The sequence below is a fragment of the Bufo bufo genome, chromosome 4 (assembly GCF_905171765.1).
Source record: "Bufo bufo chromosome 4, aBufBuf1.1, whole genome shotgun sequence".
Lineage (NCBI taxonomy): Eukaryota > Metazoa > Chordata > Amphibia > Anura > Bufonidae > Bufo > Bufo bufo.
In genome coordinates this window covers 237270563-237285764 of record NC_053392.1, presented here as the reverse complement: position 1 = coordinate 237285764, position 15202 = coordinate 237270563, and positions in this window count along the sequence as shown.

Here is a 15202-nt window from a genome sequence, read left to right as displayed (position 1 = left end):
CTTGGTACAGTTTTCACAGACTCCTCCTGTCCACACGGGCACAGAGAGGCAACAAGCTGAGAGAGCCTTTTCACTGCCCCAGTGAAACAGAGTGTTCTCAGCCTGGGAAGACTGCCACCAGTTTATTGCTTAATATAAGCCCTGTGGCGAAAATAACCTCGCCACTGGGTTTTGGAGGGGCCTGGTTGCCAGCCTCTTGCCCCAGGATTATGGGCCCTCTCATCAGCCCATGAAAAACTTAAACCCCATGGCGATTTGACTGTGTTTCTGGCATCTGAGCGCTCAGATCCAAGCCATATGGGGACATGTGGGGTTTTGAGGTGTGTGACAGAACCATCTGTCTGTGTAATTGTATTGTATGTTATGTGATGGTACCCAGATAGCTAATTTTATTGTATTTGTGTATTCTGAGTGCTATTCACCTAATGATATGCACTCAGACTTGAGCTATCTGGGAATATGTTAAATGTCTGTGTTTGCTGTGAGGGTGTGACATTGTGTGTTTGGGTGGTGATTCCTGTCCTGTTGTTCCCACATGTGTATTGGTGATTTCCCTTTGTCCTGAGAGATAATTGAATTGCTCCTCAGGTGTCTCCAGAGCAGAGAGGAGGAAACCATGATGCATTGTGGGGATGTGTTGTGTCATGTCTTCCTTCTGGTCCCCTAGGGGCGTGTACACCAGATGGGGATCTGCATAAATACGGGCAGGTAGCCCTCAATAAAGTGTTCCTGTTTTACACTCAACATAGAGCCTCGTCTCATGTGTGTGGGGATTGCTATACGTGTATACTCCCCTGGCTATTACTCCTAGCTCTTGTAAGAGCTGTTCCTGTTCCTGTGGTGGTATAGGTGTCGAGCGGAGTGCTTGGAGTCCTCGGGAGGCACTGGAGGTACCCGGTCAGGGTGCCAGGAGATCCGTTACATTGGTGGCAAGCGGCGGGATCGTTCCCACAGCCAGAAGGACAGCTACAGGAGACACCATTCCATGGATTTTACAATTTGAGGGCAACGCATGTCCTAGTACAGCGACCCGGACAGCACCAGAATGGAAACAGCAGTGGAGTATGATGAGGGTGTCATGGATGACCGAGATGCAGTCCGCAAAGGCATCTGGTACCAGGTACTGGGTATTGTGGAGTATATGCGGGACGAGAGACTCCCCACGGAAGACCAGCGGTTGCAAAAGCGAGTAGCCCTGCGGATGCCCTTCCTGGGAGAGCAGCCCCGGGAGGAATGGGTAAAGGAATTGGAACTCCTAGCATGGCAGGAGCTGTGGCTGGAAGATGCCTACCAGGCGCTCTGGTGGTATGGGGCACAGTACCTACCCAGGACAGCTGAGCATGACAAGCCGGAGGGAGAGGAGTTTGATGGTCCTGGCTTGTTATGGGAGACTTTTTCAGAGCTGGAGTTTGGGAGCCCTACACAAGCCCGGTTCAGGGACCTCTTTGAGTGGTGGGAGAGCAGGTATGACTGGGACGACACTCATGAGATTGAGCAGGACCTGGTCCACCTGGTGACCCGGGAGATGGAGCTGGAACAGGGCTACCAGCAGCTGTTCCACTCCAGTGAGAAGGCTTAGCAGGAGAGCAGAGTGTCAGACCCAGGTCCAGAGCCCTTCAGCTGGGAGGATATTGTGTATGTTTACTGGGAAGAACCCCAGGTGGCCGGTGGAGATGGGACAGAGGTCTCTCCACTGCTCCTGCAGGGAATTGGGAGCCCAGTCTCCATTCCCCAGTGGCAGGCTGAGTTACAGGGGGCAGAGACAGTCAGTCCTGTCCCCCAGCGGCAGAGTGTCCTACAGGGAACAGAGAGCCCAGTCTCCTTTCCCCAGCAACAGGACACTGTATTGGGAGCGGAAACAGTCGGTCTCCCTCCCCAGAGGCTGGAAGTATGTATGGGAGAGGAGCTTGTTACCCCATCTCCCTATCGGCAGTGTGAATTGCAGGCAATTGGGAGCCCAGTCTCCATTCCCCAGCGGCTGGGTGATTTACAGGGAATGGGGAGCCCAGTCTCCATTCCCCAGCGGCCGTGTGATTTATTGGGAATTGGGAGCCCAGTCTCCATTCCCCAGCGGCAGGCGGAGTTACAGGGGGCAGAGACAGTCGGTCCTGTCCCCCAGCGGCAGAGTGTCCAGCAGGGAATAGGGAGCCCAGTCTCCTTTCCCCAGCATCAGGACACTGTATTGGGAGTGGAGACGGTCGGTCGCCCTCCCCAGCGGCTGGAAGTATGTATGAGAGAGGAGCTCGTTACTCCCTCTCCCCAGCGACAGCTTAACGCACCAGGGGGAGACAGTAAGCCCCACAACAGTGCAGATGGGACCGTGATCTCTGCACTTACAGCACAGGGGGTAGGGACAGTCGGTCTCCCCCTCCAGCAGCAAAGCTGGGTATCCAAAGGGGAGACAGACGGTCTCCCCCTCCAACAACCAGGCTCCAACCAGGCTTCTTCCATGGTAACGCTGGCACCAGGGCAGAGTACCGCTGATCCCTGCCCACAAAGCAACCTCCACTCCAAGCCAGGGAGCAACACAGAGACCGGGAGTACCAGCTACCAACATAACCTTGGTGGACTCACTGGACAGAGACAGGCTACCAAATTCAACAGGTCCAGTATTTGGTTGTGGGTGGGCTGCCAGACTAACTCAGGTACCGACCGGCGTGAGGTCGGGTATCTGGTTAGTCTTCCCTGGGAGGGGGAGATGTGTGGCGAAAATAACCTCGCCACTGGGTTTTGGAGGGGCCTGGTTGCCAGCCTCTTGCCCCAGGATTATGGGCCCTCTCATCAGCCCATGCAAAACTTAAACCCCATGGCGATTTGACTGTGTTTGTGGCATCTGAGCGCTCAGATCCAAGCCATATGGGGACATGTGGGGTTTTGAGGTGTGTGACAGAACCATCTGTCTGTGTAATTGTATTGTATGTTATGTGATGGTACCCAGATAGCTAATTTTATTGTATTTGTGTATTCTGAGTGCTATTCACCTAATGATATGCACTCAGACTTGAGCTATCTGGGAATATGTTAAATGTCTGTGTTTGCTGTGAGGGTGTGACATTGTGTGTTTTTGCTGGTGATTCCTGTCCTGTTGTTCCCACATGTGTATTGGTGATTTCCCTTTGTCCTGGGAGATAATTGAATTGCTCCTCGGGTGTCTCCAGGGCAGAGAGGAGGAAACCATGATGCATTGTGGGGATGTGTTGTGTCTGTGTATCCTGAGTGCTACGTATCTGTCCTGTGTCACAGTCTTCCTTCTGGTCCCCTAGGGGCGTGTACACCAGATGGGGACCTGCATAAATACAGGCGGGTAGCCCTCAATAAAGTGTTCCTATTTTACACTCAACATAGAGCCTCGTCTCATGTGTGTGGGGATTGCTATACGTGTATACTCCCCTGGCTATTACTCCTAGCTCTTGTAAGAGCTGTTCCTGGTTCCTGTGGTGGTATAGGTGTCGAGAGGAGTGCTTGGAGTCCTTGGGAGGCACTAGAGGTACCCGGTCGAGGTGCCAGGAGATCCGTTACAAGCCCGGTCCGCAAACGGGATTATATAGGGTAAGAAACCAACCCCCGGTAGCTTATAACTAGGCCGAAACATGGACGTGGGGATTCGTGATCAAGATACAAGACAGCACAAGAATAAATTATATATTTAATTGCCTTAAGGGCTCACTAGAAATGACACTATGCACACTAAGAATATATACAGTGGTCTGAGGTTACAAATACAGGTAATAGGGTACAACAGGGTTAAGCAGAACAATAAGTCAGTTTACCAGATGTATGAGTCCTTTGGGTTGTGATGAGTTCTTAGCTGTATTCACATTGGGGTCAGTGATGTCAGCCGGTTGCAGGTGCCTCTAAACACATGACACGATGTGACCCCTTTTAGAGAAAAGACACGCCCGCTTGCTGGCACAAGCCTTTTAAACTGTAGCCGGCCCCTCCTCTTCCCGCCTCTGGGAAGGGTCCCCCCTCCCTGATGATCCTGGCAGCTGAATGACCCACAAAACCCTTTAGGGTTCATAGCTCCAGACCAGAAGGTCACAGGAAGATGGTTCTAATGTCAGCTAAACCTAACTAGCCTATTCTTACTTTTATCTATGCCCCCGTTACGCCAGAAATCTAACTTTTATAATATGCTAGTCAGCCTCTAGGACTGGGGGGGGGGGCGTTGTTCCTGCTCCTAGAGGCTCCGTTCTCCGTTCTGGTGAAATCTCTTGCCTTTCAGAATTCAGTGCAGGTGCGGTGAGGAAGCTGGCAGTCGGCGATCGTCTTTCGCTCACCGCACCTGCGCCGAATACCGAACAGAGTTATATTTCACCAAAGCACAGGGCTGGCAGACAGATACGAGCACTGCCTGGCCCTGTCAATCAGGACTTGGAGGGAGGTGACAAAGGTGGGAGAACGGAGCCTCTAGGTGCAGAAACAATGCCCCCAGAGGCTAATTAGCATATTATAAAAGTTAGATTTCTAGCATAACGGGGGCATAGATAAAAGTAGGAATAGGATAGTTAGGTTTAGCGCACATTAGCACATCGCTAATGTCAGCTAGCTTAATAGGGTTAAATCTGGTGACAGAAACCCTTTTTAAGAGAGTCTGTTAGCAATTCTGACCATGCTACATTTGCTGACAGCACAAGGTAGGGGCTAGAGAAACCAGGACCAACATACCTTTTGTGGAGCTTTTCTAATCACAAGCAGTGATGGCCAGTTTGCATTGTTCGCCTGCGAACATATGCGGGCTACCATCTTTTTTCACAAGTCCGGCGAGGCACAGGTAAGCCCTTACCTGTGCCTGTGCCGCGAGCCGGTCTGAACACAAATGCGGTCACCGGGAGCAGGCAGTTCCGAGAACAGCCGGATGAAGGCCCCCGGTGGCTGTTCTCAGAACTGCCTGCTCCCGCTGACCGCACTTGTTTTAAGACCGGCTCGCGCACAGGCACAGGTAAGGGCTTACCTGTGTCTTGTCTGACTTGTGAAAAAAGATGGCAGCCCGCATGTGTTCGCGGGCGAACAATGCGAACTGGCCATCACTGATCACAAGTAGAGTGATATCCTAGACGATATGCCACCAATGTCTTAGATAAGACAACCCCTTTAATAGATATTTTTTACATTGTTGTTGAGATAATTGTCTGTCTGTATTAAAGGCACTCATTCATGGTGCTAAAAGGAAGAAGGCAATCGCTTTTACATTGCAGTGGTGCTAGCTTCGTAACTGAACTGAAATGATGTGTTCAGAAAATAAATATTATCTCTGTTTTATACTATTTGTCATTTTATATTCTTTCTACATTGTATTGGTAATTGCTTGCCTTTATTCTCACTATAAAGTACCCATTATATTGACTTTTTTAAACGTATGGAAATTTTCAATCACACATCATTTACTCTTACATGGTAATTACTGCATGGACTATAGTGACTTCAACAACCAAATTAATAAATTTGTTTATGAGCTACTGCGAGGGCATTGCAGAGTCTAATTTCAAAGAAACGCATTTATTATTAAGCACAACTGGATTCAGTGAACCAACCCAAACAAGGTAGAGTTTCTAGGGGTTCCGCATGGAGGGAGGGGGCAACCATCTGAGAGTGCACCAACCAAGGTAATGTCACATTATGACCGCTACCAATATCATTAAATAGTGACAGAATTTTATTATCATACCATTAATGAACAAAAACACGTTACACAAAGATCAATAATTTTTCAAAACAGTGACCATATAGTGGCAGATATTAGAGTTATACAATTGCTTTGATCCAATAGGACCTATCTACGGCTAGTTTCATGTGCTGTTGAATTTTTTTTATAAAACATCACTTTTATTTATCGATTCCCTTAAAAACACAATATAAATTAGTGCTAGTTCAACTGAGACAGATTAAAACTATCAGTGGCCTGGGTCGCTCCCTCTTTGGCTCTATTCTCCACTGCTGTTTATATTGCTTCACAGCAGTTAAATTGTAACAATGTCGACTACGGCCTGGTACCACGGCATGTAGTTACCATATTCTTATTTCTATATTAGCTGTAATTTACTCCTTAACAGAAGCTCCCTCACTGCCACTGAGCCTAAAAACACATACACACATACACCCTGCCTTCCGACATGTTTCTCTGGTCACCCAGCGTCTTCAGGAGGTCGTGCAGGTATGTGTGTTGGGGGCGGGGACCTACTTTTAAAGATTTGTGTTACAGTGACGCAATTTCAACTGCCTATAGTGTAGTTCCTTGGCATGCGTCTCTCCCCTTTTGCCACACCTCCCTATTTTAATAGTTTTACGCCTGCTAGGAGTCACTCCTCCAGCCGCGTCTCCAATCTTGCAATGTCTATCACGCAAGTTCGCGCATGCGCGCCATCTTAGAAAAAAAGTTTCTCCGACGATGTATATTCGGGGACGGACTGCGCAAGTGTGCGGACTTAGAAACTTTCTTCTTATCCTACAGGGTACATGGGCACAGGCGCATGAACTTAGTATGTATTCTATTACCCTCCAGTGTGCGCAAGCGCACCAACTTAGAAAGATTCCTCCATTTATCCGCTGTCACAGGGTGGGGCGCATACGCGATAACTTTGGAGGTATATGTATTATGCCATTCTGATACAACAGTATAGGTTCTTGATACTAGATTAATTTCAAAATTGGTAGTTTTCTCCATATTCCGAGTTTACACCATTGGGTATGTGTTCAATAGCATGGAAGCTTTATATATTCTAGCTGATCATAAAAGATCAGAGATTTTTGCTATGATTATTCAATACTAGTATCTATACCTTCATATCACTATCCTGCTTATTCTTTAGATGTGTATCAGAAATGGGATCTTGAAAAGATGTTCTGCAAGTTTCACTCATCCCTGGATCCCATTGGACCTAGGGAAAAGACGCATATCCAACTCTATGGTAAGTATTATAATCTTTTCACTGTACTTCATCTTTTTTTTTTTTTGTTTATTATTATATTATTGTCCTCTTTTCTTTTTCTTTTTACTTTGTCACTTATTGTCACAATGGTACCTTATCTGTCTGTATTATTTATAAGTACCACATTTTTTTATTGTATTTGTTTTGTTTTGTGTACTATTATGTAAATTAGAGAGGTGCTGTTCCATTATCTTACAAAAATGAAGAAAAAGGTAAAACCTTCATTTATTCCAGTTGGTGACAGAGATTTTAGGCGATAAATCCATTTAGTCTCCTCCTGCTGCCATCTCTTGTCAATATCTCCTTGTCTTGGGCCTGCCTTTATTTTTTGTATCCCCCAGATTTTGAGGCCTGGGGGACTGCCTCTTTTCTACTTATTTATGTGTTTTGACAGGGGTGTTTCTTCATTTGTATTCAGGTTACTGAGATGTTTGGAAATTCTTCTTCTCAACATCTGAATTGTCTTCCCAACATAAATTTTTGGGCATTCGCATTGGATCACATATACCACTCCAGTTGTTTTGCAGTTAATATAGTCCTTTATGGTATAGATCTTACCATCAATGGGATTTATAAAATTCCTTTTTAGGAGACATATATTTGCAAAAGGTGCACCCTCCACTGGGAAAAGAGCCCTGTGTTGATACCAACTACCAATTTCGAGATGAATCTAGTATCAAGTACCTAAACTGTTGTATCAGAATGGCATAATACATATACCTTCAAAGTTATCGCGAATGCGCCCCACCCTGTGACAGTGGATAAATGGAGGAATTTTTCTAAGTTGGTGCGCTTGCGCACACTGGAGGGTAATGGAATACATACTAAGTTCATGCGCCTGAGCCAATATACCCTGTAGGATGAGAAGATAGTTTCTAAGTCCGCACGCTTGCGCAGTCTGTCCCCGAATATCCATCATCGGGAGAAACTTTTTTCTAAGATGGCGCGCATGCGCGAACTTGCGTGATAGACATCGCAAGATTGGAGACTGGGCTGGAGGAGTGACTCCTAGCAGGCGTAAACCTATTGAAATAGGGAGGTGTGGCAAAAGGGGAGAGACGCATGCCAAGGAACTACACTATAGGCAGTTGAAATTGCGTCACTGTAACACAAATCTTTAAAAGATGGTCCCCGCCCCCAACACACATACCTGCACGATCCCCTGAAGACGCTGTGTGACCAGTGAAGCATGTTGGGAGGCAGAGTGTATGTGTGTATGTGTTTTTAGGCTCAGTGGCAGTGAGGGAGCTCCTGTTAAGGAGTAAATTACAGCAAATATAGAAATAGGAATATGGGAACTACATGCCGTGGTACCAGGCCGTAGTCGACATTGTTACAATTTAACTGCTGTGAAGCAATATAAACAGCAGTGGAGAATAGAGCCAAAGAGGGAGCGACCCAGGCCACTGATAGTTTTAATCTGTCTGAGTTTAACTAGCACTAATTTATATTTATTATATAGTTTTTGAGGGAATCGATAAATAAAAGTGATGTTTTATAAAAATACAACAGCACATGAAACTAGGCGTAGATAGGTCCTATTGGATCATTTGTTAGTTTACTAATATAGTTAACGTCGACATGTGCTGAGAGGTCGCATTAAATTGTGGTTGTTGATACAATTGCTTTGGAGATTATATACAGTTGCAAGAAAAAGTATGTGAACCCTTTGGAATGATATGGATTTCTGCACAAATTGGTCATAAAAGGTGATCTGATCTTCATCTAAGTCACAACAATAGACAATCACAGTCTGCTTAAACTAATAACACACAAATAATTAAATGTTACCATGTTTTTATTGAACACACCATGTAAACATTCACAGTGCAGGTGGAAAAAGTATGTGAACCCCTAGACTAATGACATCTCCAAGAGCTAATTGGAGTGAGGTATCAGCCAACTGGAGTCCAATCAATGAGATGAGATTGGAAGTGTTGGTTACAGCTGCCCTGCTCTATAAAAAACACATACCAGTTCTGGGTTTGCTTTTCACAAGAAGCATTGCCTGATGTGAATGATGCCTCACACAAAAGAGCTCTCAGAAGACCTACGATTAAGAATTGTTGACTTGCATAAAGCTGGAAAGGGTTATAAAAGTATCTCCAAAAGCCTTGCTGTTCATCAGTCCACGGTAAAACAAATTGCTTATAAATGGAGAAAGTTCAGCACTGCTGCTACTCTCCCTAGGAGTGACCGTCCTGTAAAGATGACTGCAAGAGCACAGCGCAGACTGCTCAATGAGGTGAAGAAGAATCCTAGTGTGTCAGCTAAAGACCTACAAAAGTCTCTGGCATAACCTAACATCCCTGTTAGCGAATCTACGATATGTAAAACACTAAACAAGAATGGATTTCATGGGAGGATACCACAAAGGAAGCCACTGCTGTCCAAAAAAAACATTGCTGCACGTTTACAGTTTGCACAAGAGCACCTGAATGTTCCACAGCAGTACTGGCAAAATATTCTGTGGACAGATGAAATTAAAGTTGAGTTGTTTGGAAGAAACACACAACACTATGTGTGGAGAAAAAGAAGCACAGCACACCAACATCAAAACCTCATCCCAACTGTGAAGTATGGAGGAGGGGGCATCATGGTTTGGAGCTGCTTTGCTGCGTCAGGGCCTGGACGGATTGCTATCATCGAAGGAAAAATGAATTCCCAAGTTTATCAAGACATTTTGCAGGAGAACTTAAGGCCATCTGTCCACCAGCTGAAGCTCAACACAAGATGGGTGTTGCAACAGGACATCGACCGAAAGCATAGAAGTAAATCAACAACAGAATGGCTTAAACAGAAGAAAATATGCCTTCTGGAGTGGACCAGTCAGAGTCCTGACCTCAACCCGATTGAGATGCTGTGGCATGACCTCAAGAAAGCGATTCACACCAGACATCCCAAGAATATTGCTGAACTGAAACAGTTCTGTAAAGAGGAATGGTCAAGAATTACTCCTGAGCGTTGTGCACGAATGATCTGCAACTACAGGAAACGTTTGGTTGAAGTTATTGCTGCCAAAGTAGGTTCAACCAGTTATTAAATCCAAGGGTTCACATACTTTTTCCACCTGCACTGTAAATGTTTACATGGTGTGTTCAATAAAAACATGGTAACATTTAATTATTTGTGTGTTATTAGTTTAAGCAGACTGTAATTGTCTATTGTTCTGACTTAAATAAAGATCAGATCACATTTTATGACCAATTTGTGCAGAAATCCATATCATTCCGAAGGGTTCACATACTTTTTCTTACAACTGTAAGTAAATGCAGTACAGTAAAAATCGAGTGATTTAAAATTAAGCATGTGTTCTCCAATTGGAGTTGTTCGCTATTCCCGTCTTTTCCATCATGCGGAAACCACCATGACAACTTTACCAAGCCATACTGTATTAATATGATGTAGATCAAGGTTTTTTTTTGTTGTAATTTAAGGCTGAGTTCACATCAGCGTTCAGCCTTTCTGTTCTCCCGCTCCGTTATAGGAGCAGGAAAATGGAGAGGACGGATTCGGCACATAACTGAGCCGAACGGAGCCTACGGACCCCATAGACTATAATGGGGTCTATTAGGTTTCTGCTCAGAAGATGATTGTGGAGCGGAGACAAAAGTTGTGTGCGCAGGACTTTTGTCTCCGCTTCAAAAATCTTCCTCTGAGCGGAAACCTAACAGACCCCATTATAGCACAATTAGGCAAAGCAGCACTTCCCTCTGCTACTGAGAAGAAGGAGCAGTCCCAAGGCCACAGGCTGTAGATTTTCCGCTGTAAGCATCCCAGGTTGGAGGGCATTGTAGCCAGATGGGCAAAGATGTCAGCACCAACAGCAGAAACCTCCCAGACAACACAGAATTTTACCATTGATATAGACTGCATCAAGTTTTATTAGAAACATATTTTTATTTTGCTTTTTTTATAATTTTCTATGACTAGCCATATAAAAAGTCTTTAAATATATTCTGGTTTTCATACTGGCCACTAGAACAGATACATCCTGTTTTCTGTAGCTAACTTGTCTTGTTTTGCTGTGTAGGCTGAGGCAGATTTTGCAGAGGTTTCTAAACATCCTTTTTTTAGTGCAGGAGTCCTAAATAAGGCAAAATAGCAGAATTACACACTATACACAAATAAGGCTCTGTGTATATCAATATGTCAACCTCTGATCTCCGCATCACTTCTGGGAGACTGTAATAGTCTATTGACAATTTACTCATACTCTGCTGCACTGTCAAGGTAGACAATACAAGAAGGCAGTGTGTATTGCCAATACACTGCGTGCAGAATTATTAGGCAAATGAGTATTTTGACCACATCATCCTCTTTATGCATGTTGTCTTACTCCAAGCTGTATAGGCTCGAAAGCCTGCTACCAATTAAGCATATTAGGTGATGTGCATCTCTGTAATGAGAAGGGGTGTGGTCTAATGACATCAACACCCTATATTAGGTGTGCATAATTATTAGGCAACTTCCTTTCCTTTGGCAAAATGGGTCAAAAGAAGGACTTGACAGGCTCAGAAAAGTCAAAAATAGTGAGATATCTTGCAGAGGGATGCAGCACTCTTAAAATTGCAAAGCTTCTGAAGCGTGATCATCGAACAATCAAGCGTTCCATTCAAAATAGTCAACAGGGTCGCAAGAAGCGTGTGGAAAAACCAAGGCGCAAAATAACTGCCCATGAACTGAGAAAAGTCAAGCGTGCAACTGCCAAGATGCCACTTGCCACCAGTTTGGCCATATTTCAGAGCTGCAACATCACTGGAGTGCCCAAAAGCACAAGGTGTGCAATACTCAGAGACATGGCCAAGGTAAGAAAGGCTGAAAGACGACCACCACTGAACAAGACACACGAGCTGAAATGTCAAGACTGGGCCAAGAAATATCTCAAGACTGATTTTTCTAAGGTTTTATGGACTGATGAAATGAGAGTGAGTCTTGATGGGCCAGATGGATGGGCCAGTGGCTGAATTGGTAAAGGGCAGAGAGCTCCAGTCCGACTCAGACGCCAGCAAGGTGGAGGTGGAGTACTGGTTTGGGCTGGTATCATCAAAGATGAGCTTGTGGGGCCTTTTCGGGTTGAGGATGGAGTCAAGCTCAACTCCCAGTCCTACTGCCAGTTTCTGGAAGACACCTTCTTCAAGCAGTGGTACAGGAAGAAGTCTGCATCCTTCAAGAAAAACATGATTTTCATGCAGGACAATGCTCCATCACACGCGTCCAAGTACTCCACAGCGTGGCTGGCAAGAAAGGGTATAAAAGAAGAAAATCTAATGACATGGCCTCCTTGTTCACCTGATCTGAACCCCATTGAGAACCTGTGGTCCATCATCAAATGTGAGATTTACAAGGAGGGAAAACAGTACACCTCTCTGAACAGTGTCTGGGAGGCTGTGGTTGCTGCTGCACGCAATGTTGATGGTGAACAGATCAAAACACTGACAGAATCCATGGATGGCAGGCTTTTGAGTGTCCTTGCAAAGAAAGGTGGCTATATTGGTCACTGATTTGTTTTTGTTTTGTTTTTGAATGTCAGAAATGTATATTTGTGAATGTTGAGATGTTATATTGGTTTCACTGGTAAAAATAAATAATTGAAATGGGTATATATTTGTTTTTTGTTAAGTTGCCTAATAATTATGCACAGTAATAGTCACCTGCACACACAGATATCCCCCTAAAATAGCTAAAACTAAAAACAAACTAAAAACTACTTCCAAAAATATTCAGCTTTGATATTAATGAGTTTTTTGGGTTCATTGAGAACATGGTTGTTGTTCAATAATAAAATTAATCCTCAAAAATACAACTTGCCTAATAATTCTGCACTCCCTGTATGGTTATAGTACTTATTTCACTTCTGCAAATGTTACAATTAATGAAAAGGTGAAAAAGGAATTAAACTAAAATTAAATATATGATACATACATTTTCTGCAAATGGGGGCTAAAATAGCATAATATAAATCTTGAGTTGTTATTATGACTAAGTAGTAGATATCTAGATGACAGGCAGGAGTTGTTATTGTGACTAAGTATTAAGCTAAGTATAATTAATGGTGGCTAAATAGTATAATATTAATATAGAGTTATATATAATGGGGGCTAGTATACTGTTTAGTTGTTTTTACAGCTAAGTAGTAGATGTCTGGATGACAAGCAGAAGAATTGTGTTTTTTTATATTTGGGCAATGTGCCCACAAACAAGTGGGTATCTTCCCCAGTCACTCAAGTAGAATCATGTGTTAGTCGTATGCTAACCTGTTAATATTCAATATTTTCCATATAATGCCAACTCTTTTTCCTGTTCAATGCACGGATTCCATTTTGCGAAGACAGGTGCAATCAAGGATGTTTCTCCTTACAGTATTTTTACCCCACAGAAGTATATGCAGAATAAGCTCATCTGTTTGTTGTGGATCTGTTTTTTTATAAAAGGTAGGTCAATCTTTTTAAGACCATCCACAGCATAGAGGGTATACTTCAGTACTTCTTGTTATCATTATTTTCTTCACTGAACATTTTTCACATGACGTATCTGTTCAATAAGATTCTAGAACTTGATGAAAGAAACCATAAAATGCATGTCTTTTACCAGTGGAAATCTTTTTGTACAACATTAACCCATTAAAAGTTTTAAGTGCTTTTCTTTAATATCTGTGTTACAATGTGATGTCTAATAATGCTCCACAGGACACTTAAAAGATTAAATGAAGTGTTCAGAAGGAAAAGCAGTGAAGTGAGTGGAAGACAGATTTAATATTATTTCTAAATATGTGCTGTTAGAACATTTTGGTTTTAAATAATATATATGATTTTATGGTGATATTTTTTCCAAGTATGTAATAATTACTATATATAGGTTGATGGAACTTATGACTACAAGTGACACATAGGCATATGAATAATCACAAGAGCTTTACAAATGTGTCTCTTATGCAGCTCTCTCTCTCTCTCTCTCTGTGAAATCCAATCAGCTTTTTTTTGCATGTGCGCTATCCATTTGTCCAATGGACTGCACATGAACAGCATATGGAACCAGGGTCAATGGTGGCCTAATTACTGAGCTATATGTGAGTATCTTACAAGACAAGTTACTTCGTACACTCGAGTACTATGGGTATAAAAAGAACTACATAGTGTTTGAGCAGGACAACAACCTGAAGCATACGTCGAGATTGATGAAGAAATGGCTCAATGACAATGAAGTAGAGGTGCTGGATTGGCCCCCACAGTCCCCGGACCTCAACCCAATTGAACACTTGTGGGTAGTGTTGAAGAAAAAGCTGTATTTGTACTGTACACAAGTGAGTCAACCAGTATGCACCAACATTGGGAACATGTAGAAGAGACCTGAGAACAAATTTTGGTCGACACATGCTTCAATCTGATAGAGAGCATGCCCAAAAGGATTCAGGCAGTGTTGAAAACCAAAGTTGGATTTACAAAATACTAACAAAATAATTAAAATTCTGAATTTTAGGAGCAAAATAGTAACAATGTAGTTACATGACAAGAATCTGCAAAACTAATCATATGCTAAATAGTTGCAAGTCCAATTTATGTATGAAATAGCCAAGATGATTGTCTATAAAATGATGGTAGTCTCACGTTCGAAGCTATAGTGGATGGTGAGATATGGAGCCTGAAAGTCAAAAGTTCTTAATATTGTTACCCTTTTGCTTGTCAGTGTACATGGTTGCACGTGCTAACAGTGCTATGCAACACATAACGCTAGTGCCAACCACTAGATAAAATATAGTGCTGGCCCCAGCTAGCCAGTAGATACCACTGAAAGATACACCATAGTTATTGTAGAACATATAATCTTGTGATGCATTTCTCTTGCAATGTCCAGTACAGCAATATGCTCCTAATAGTAAATAGACAGTACTGCATAATGACCCAGTGTTACCATTAGAGTATAGAATCAACATAGTGTAAGGGATCGCTCTCTCTCAGGGGGTCGCAATCACAGACGTCTCATCAGACAACGGATTTAAAGTCCAAATGATGCTTTATTTTGGCAACAGCAAAAACATAAACAGAATAAAATAAACTCCTGCCCGTCTGGGCTCTAACTAACACAAAGTTTTTTTTCCTGACTCACCTCTAAGCACAGCTTATACATAGGGTCTCAGGCTCCAACCCTTAGCAGGTCCGCTCACTAAACACAAGTCCAGACAGGGAAGAGATCCGGCTGAACACAGCCTCGTGGCCCCTCAGCCCTCCTGGCTGAGACCACACAGAGCCTCTGCAGGCCTCTTGTTTCTAAGT